Below are 7488 nucleotides of genomic sequence, written 5' to 3'. Positions count from 1 at the left end.
CACAGTTATTTATGCTGCACGGCTGTAAATCACAATGCGTAGGTTTATCACAAGCGATCTGTGATCCAATGTTCTCTCCGACAGGTTTCCAACTCGACACTTGGAGATTGATAACGTGCGGGCATTGCTGTTTCAGTGAGTGAATCCTCGTCTGCAACGTGGTGAGGTCGGGCTTCGATTCCCGCTCAATTCAGGATTATTATCATTCTCCATTCATAAGATCGTGTGAATTGGGATCTATTTGCACTCAGCTTCAATCTGCTCACCGTTCTGAAATATTTTCCTTTCTCCACATGTGTTGCGTCGAGGCTGGGTCGGAAAATCACTTTGCGAGTCCAACGCCTTAATCATTGGGTCATCGCAGCTGCAAACGATAAATCAGAATGCGGAAGGTTATCACAGGAGATCTATGAGACTGTATGTTCTTGCAGACGGGTTTCCAGCTGGACTCATGCAGCCAACACCTGTGCGGGCATTGCTGTTTCTGGGGTAAAATTCTCGCCTGCCAAGCGGGATGTTCGCGTTCCTTTACCGCCCAATGGAGCAGCATTTTCATTCTCCATTCATGAGGTCACGTGAATTGGGATACATTTACATTCAGCTTCAATCTGAACACCATCGTGAGACATTTTCCTTTCTCCATGTGTGTTGTGGTCAGAACCTCTGCATTCTGTCCTCCTTGCACTGAAATTAAGTCAATCCTGCCGACTACACCGCTGACAAGACGTGAGAAGCCAATTAGTGATTTTACACTAAAAATGGTAACACCGCAGGGCTCGTTCGCGTTCTCTCACATGTCAATCAGCAAATACCCAAGTCGAGAATCATACCCCAAGATCAACAAGCCACTAATAATAAAGGGGTGCCACCCACAGCCGATCGGCCATCATTCTGTCCATCCAATCACGTTTTCTATTCCGATGTAGAGGAATGTCCAGTTCTATTCTAAATATTTCATATCAACAATATTAGCCTCTCTTTACCACATTCGTTTATTTACGTGCGACTTGTATTATCAAGTGAGAATTTGCAGAATTAATTGCTCTAAAGCTACATTGTTGTCTGTCTCGTCATCCGCAGATTATCCGCTCTACCACAAGTATAACAGTGACTACACTTCAGACGTCTTGTGGTCGTGAAAAGCGCTTTATAAATTCAAGACTTTCTTCTTATACTGGGATAAAAATACTGATGTTTTCACTGTGAGGACGAAGAGTCATGAATGTGTAGACATTAGTTACGAATTCATCTTCTGGATTGGTCCTTTACTTTTCCTACCGTCTCAGTCTTTCTATCTTTCCCCTTCTCTGCTGCTGTCGCTGGTTCGATCAGCCTGAGCCGTTCAAGGAAGCCGGAGGAGTTCATCAGGGGAAAACACAGAGAGAGACAGAGACATAGAGATAAAAGTATAGAAAAAATAACCTAAATATCAAGTGAGCAGAATTTATGATGGAGCTTGGGAGAGATAAAATCATAGAATCGTTTTAGCACAGAAGGAGGCCATTTGGCCCATCGAGCCTGTGCCATCTCTTTGTAAGGACAATCCAGTTAGTCCCATTCCCCCGTTCTTTCCCCGCAGACCCGCAAATATTTTCCCTTCAAATATTTTTGAAAGCCACGATGGAATCTGCTTCCATCCCCCTTTCTGGAAGCGCATTCCAGATTATAACTACTCGCTAAGTAACAATCGTTTTCCTCATATCGCCTTTGGTTCTTTTGTCAACCACCGTAAATCTGTGTCCTCTGATTCTCGACTCTTCCGCCAATCGGAACAGTTTCTCTTTATTTACTTTATCTAAACATGTCATGATTTTGAAAACTTCTATCAAATCTCCACTCAACCTTCTCTGCTGTAAGGAGAACAACCCCAGCTTCTCCAGTCTCTCCGTACCCTAATTGTGGAATATTGTGACGTTTCCGTCACGCATCTTGACATTTTGCAAGAGACCATTGGGCTCCCAATTAAAAGGCTCTGCCGCGGTGGAGAATCTCTCTGAGGGAAGGAAAGGCGGCCCGTTATCTCCAGTTCATATTTATTTGAGCATTGAACAAAACTTTAAACAATAGCGCCGTGAACTTTCACCGGAACACCCCGTTGGGTTTTATATCTCACGCCTGAACCGCTCGGACACGGCAGCTGCGAGCGCCTCTAATGCACGGCTGTAAATCAGAATGCGCAGGGTATTCAGAGGAGATTTGTGAGACTTTATGTTCTTTCCGACAGGTTTCCAAGTGGACACATGCAGCCGCTACCGTGCGGACGTTCCTGTCTCACTGGTAGAATTCCCCAGGTGCAGCTCACACACAGGATCAGGAATCCCACTCCTGACAGATTCACTTCTTGAAACCTTGTTTAGATTCAGTGAATTAGGATTTAATTTAATCCTCATCTGCCCGCCGCTCTGTTTTACAGGGCGCAGGATGTTGATGAATCTCATCCCCACTGCTCCCATTAATAATACCTTTTGCTGCTAAATTCTGCTTAATACAAATTGTCCAGGAATTATAGAATTTCTCCTGGGGACTGGGGAACTGACTTGGGTTTGGCTCAACCCTCAAATCCACAAATTTATATCACTGTTACTGCACAGGATTAAAGGAAAGGACCGATCCAGAGATAATCAATAAAGATCAGTAATAGACACCGTCGTTGCGCATGTGATCTCAATCCTCATATTCGAATGACGCACCCATGTGCACTTTAACCTTTTTGTGTTAGGTGTTGAAATGGTGAGATGAAACGGAACGGGCAGATAGGCTGCTGGACGGGAGATACAGTTCAAAATACAGCAATGTAAACGGGAGGAGAGCAGTGAAAGGAAGTACAGACTGAATGAGAGTGGAGGTTTGGAAGGGCGCAGATACTCACATCTTTAAAATTCATCCTATTACAGTGTGAGAGCTGTTAGTAATTGGGGGCCAACAAAAAATAATCGACAAGATCACTCCCCGTGAATCTCAATCAGTGCCGTTCGCGGTATTGATGAGGACGGGGCAGGTTATATGAGGTCAGTTATCTGCATTGTTGGCGCCACAACCACGGTGCAAATCCGGGTCACGGTACCGCTTGGTTTACTCTCCGCGACACAGGCTAATAGAACGCTGCAAGAAATCAATATTTACCACATGAAAGAAAGATGTTTTGAGGATGGTGAAAGCCCGCTTACTCTTTCACATCCGAGCACTCTCATGTGTCTCTGGATGATCCAAAATTCAGACCCGCCGCTTCTTCCCGCTTTTTCTTCCTTCCACAATCATGATCCATTTCACTGAGACTTTACTGCGGCCTTACCTACTCTAACATTCACTCTCACATTCTTACGCCTTTAAGTTTGCTGTACATCGACCGCTGTTCCTCAGGGGCACATGTCCCGTTCGCACCAATGTTCATTTGTGCCTTAAAACCAGTCGATACATTTCAATCTGTGTGACTGTTCCAGAAACAAGCACTGAGAAAGCAGGACTGGCATTCGGAAGGACAGCGGTAGACTTTACCGTGAAATTTCTATGGGGTATCTTGTGACACGGGGGATGTTAACTGAAGAACTGGGTTTTGTTTCCATGGTCGTTGGCGCTTTTCCCCGAGTAGTTGATGTGCGGAAGAGACGGGCGGCGCGACATCGCTGCGAATGACGGCTGAAAGGTGCACTTTTAGCAATCTGGGCAGTGCAGTCAGGTCGGAAATATTCCGCTTGATCTTAATAGGTCTGTGGAAATGTCCGATTGAAAAGGAATGAGGAGAAATGAAAAGAGCGGCAGTGGTGAAAAGCTGTCGATTACAGGAGGTTGGCCGTGAGCGAAAGGCCCTTTGAAAGCCCGGCGCGGAGGGGATTTTGTTTGGAAACGGCAAACTTTAAAGCGCGTGGGGAAAGTGAAGTGTGAGCTTTGTCCTTGGGTCAAATTGGGAGTTTTCAGGAAAACAGCCATTGTGAAATCACAAAAATAAAAACAGAAAATGCTGAAAACACTCAGCAGGTCAGGCAGCTCCTGTGGAGAAAGAACCAGAGGGAATGTTTCAGCTCTCTGACCGTTTTCATCATAATTGAATAAGTTGCCGAATGGGAGCTGAGACGCCGAAAGGGCTGGTTTTATGCTATGTGTTTTACAGGTATGTTGGTTCGAATCCCACCGTCGCCAGAATTTGTAGCGTTGTTCATTTTGGCCTCTTCACCAAAAATCCTTCTTTCCTAACAAGTACTTTTTCGCATTGCTGACTTAAACCTATTTGATCAAATCAACAAAGTCTTGATTGCCACCCAAACTGTTTCTTGCACGGAGGTGTTGGGAGTGTAAGGTGTGATCTCGGTGAAGTTTCAACCAAAGTGCACAATGGCGCCCTGGTAAACCGAATATCTCTTATGGCCAGCAGAAGATAAAAGATATGTACCATAATTATGAATTTCTTCCTTGCATCACACTAGGATTTATTATCAGGGACTGTACATCAGCAGGCCGATTTACGTCACGCTCCGGTTATCTCCATCTCCTTCTGCACCTTTTGGATCGGTTCACTAATTGGGAATCGGATTTAACTGCTGTGGTTCGGCACACGGTCCCACACTGCTGAACTCCCAGCCCCTTCCATCAACACTCGCTTTCTTTCACACACCGACTGGATTTCAACATGTTGCTGTTCCACCTGAAATTCATCAACGAACTCTCCGCCAAAATATCGAGTGAATCGTTCTGCTTGGTATCCTGGCAATTCCCCACGCTCACCATCACAGACTTTGGTTCTTCGAACATCGCTGCATCCAATGGCAAAAGCTGTTCTTCCACCGAAGTTGAGTTACAGCAGCTGACTGGACATTTTCAACATTCTCGATTTGGGTACATGGGAAGGTCATATTGTCCGGTCAGACTTCCTTCTCCTCAGAGTCCAGGGCTTGACATTGAGAAAGAAGAAAATAAAAGCTCTGACCCAGCTCTGACCAAAGGTCATCGACCTGAAACGTTAACTCTGTTTCTCTTACCACGTATTCTGCCTGATCTTCTGAGGATTTCCAGCATTTTCTGTTTTTTTTTCCGATTTCCAAAATCGGCAGTATTTTCAATTTGAATTAAAGGACATTCGCCATTTTGGAGATGTGACGAGGTGGCCGAGAGGTAAAGGCGATGGATTACTAATCCATTGTGCTCTGCAAGCTTGGGTTCGAAACCCATGCTTGTTGTTACTGCTTTGAAATCTGGTTTCTTTCGCTCAGTTTTTCCAGAAGTTCTGCTTTTAAGTCCCATCCTTCTCGTTGCGGCAGAGGGAGGTTTTTGCATTGTTTGTTGAAATCAGCAACAGTTCCTTCCACGAGGTGTTGGGATTGTGAGGCCGCGAAGTATCAAAGTCTGCAGTGGTGTCCTGGGAAAAACAGAAAATCTTATAGTCAACGTAAGAGGAACTTGTGTACCATAATTATGATTGATGTCCCGGGTCATTCCGTGCCTGTGTCTGTTTAAAAGGGATGTGCTGTAAGTCCCGGATCATTCCGTATCTGTGTCGGTTTAACAGGGATGTCCTGTAAGTCCCGGATCATTCTGTGTCTGTGTCTGTGTAAAAGGGATGTGCTGTCAGTCCCGGATCATTCTGTGTCTGTGTCTGTGTAAAAGGGATGTGCTGTCAGTCCCGGATCATTCCGTGTCTGTGTCACCCGATTTTCTCGATATCTTTTCCTTCTGAACTGAAATGACGATCCTCTCGAGAAGAAGGTTCACCGCCTGCTTCGGGCAACTGGTAGGAAAAATAACAAAAACTGATGAGACCAAGTTCATTCTGCTGGTCTTCCATTCCAATCCCCGCACTCTATCCCCCATTCAGTCCCACCCCCGCCTGGACATTATAATCTGCGATATTCATAAGGGAATGGAGAAGCCGAATATCACGGTTATAATTTTCTTGGTTCCTCATCACTGAATAGCATCAATTGCAATGATTCAGAAGGTAATCAGAGAATCAGAGAATCTAACAGCACAGAAGGAGGCCATTCGGCCGTCGTACCTGTGCCGGCTCTTTCAAAGACCTGTCCAATTAGACCGACAGGCCTTATTTATCCCTGCAAATTAGTCCTCTTCAAGCACATGTTCAATTGCCTTTTGAAGGATCCAATGGAATCTGCATCCAACCACCTTTCAGGAAGTGCGTTCCAGATCTTAACAGTCACTTCTGCGTGAAAAAAAATTCTCCTCAATTCCCCTGGAGTACTTTTGCAAATATTTTAAATCTATGACCTCTGGTTACCGACCCACTTGCCAGAGGAAACAGTTTCTCCCTATTTGTACTTTCAAACCCCTCATTATTTTGAATACCTCGATTAGGTCTCCCCTTAACCTTCTCTGCTGTAAGGAGAATAATCCCAGCTTCACCAATCTTTCGACATAACTGAATTCCCTCATCCATGGAATCATCCAGGTCAACCTGCTCTGAATCCTCTTCAATGACTTTTCATCCTTCCTAACGTGTGGTGCCCAGAACTGTACAATATACTCCAGCTGAGGCTTAACCACTCCATGTCATTATAATGATCTATGTACATGGATCCCGAAGTCCCTTTGGAACTCCACAGTTTCGAGCTTTTCACCATTTAGAAAGTATTCTGATCTACACTTTTTAGGTCCAAAGTGGATGACCTCACGCTTGCCTAAATTGAAATCCATTTGCCAGTTTTTCCCATTCATTTATTATATTAATATCTTCCATCTGCACTGCTCACAATGCTGCCCATCATGGTGCCATCAGCAAACTTGGATATGTGGCTCTCTATCCCGTCATCTGATATCAATGAGACCGTCTGAACTGGGGTAAATTCACATTCAGCTTCAATCTCCACGTCATCTTGAGACATTTTATTTACTTCCCGTGTGTTGCGCTTTGGAAGATTCAGCACTCAGTCCTTTGGAGCTGAAACGTGCTCTGGATATAATTCATTTCGACCAACACCAACACCAAAAATACGTCGAAGCCAATAAAAGCAAAGCTACGCCCCCCAGGGCTCGTCCGGGAGTTGAACCCGGGACCTCTCGCATATTATTCAATGAAATCCCCTAAGCGAGAATCATACCCCTAGACCAACGAGCCGCTGCGATTGAACTTCGGCAGCCAGTGTGAAAGTTCGCTACTTCCCACTGCCGATCGGCCATCCTTTCAGACCTCTTCTGTCCATTCAATCTCGTTTTCTATTCCGGTGAACAGCAATATCAAATTGTACACTGACTATTTCCAATCAGCAATATTAATCTCCCTTTACCAAATTGGTTTCGACTCTACGACTTGAATTATCAAGTAAGACGTTTCAGAATTAGTGGCTCTGAAACTACATTGCTTGGGAGGATACTGGGAGGAGTTGATCAACAGAGGGACCTTTGGATTTCATGTCCACAGATCCCTGAAAATAGCAGGACAGGTAGATAAGGTGGTTAAGAAGTCATACAGGAACCTGTACTTTGTTAGCCGCGGCATAGAATGTAAAAGCAGGGAGGGTATGCTAGAACTGTATAAAACTC

General features: G+C 44.9%; 1 non-coding gene across 1 annotated transcript; it reads right to left on the bottom strand.

The window, feature by feature from the left end:
• Positions 1 to 6974: 6974 nt before the first annotated feature.
• trnap-agg (transfer RNA proline (anticodon AGG)) lies at positions 6975 to 7063 on the bottom strand. The gene is given in 2 exon segments: positions 6975 to 7010; positions 7028 to 7063. It is a non-coding gene; the product is annotated as a tRNA-Pro (tRNA).
• Positions 7064 to 7488: the final 425 nt, after the last annotated feature.

Source organism: Heptranchias perlo, unplaced genomic scaffold (genome assembly GCF_035084215.1).
Source record: "Heptranchias perlo isolate sHepPer1 unplaced genomic scaffold, sHepPer1.hap1 HAP1_SCAFFOLD_1103, whole genome shotgun sequence".
Taxonomy (NCBI): domain Eukaryota; kingdom Metazoa; phylum Chordata; class Chondrichthyes; order Hexanchiformes; family Hexanchidae; genus Heptranchias; species Heptranchias perlo.
The sequence above is the reverse complement of the archived record's forward strand: the minus strand, read 5'-3'. Positions and strand labels throughout refer to the sequence as shown.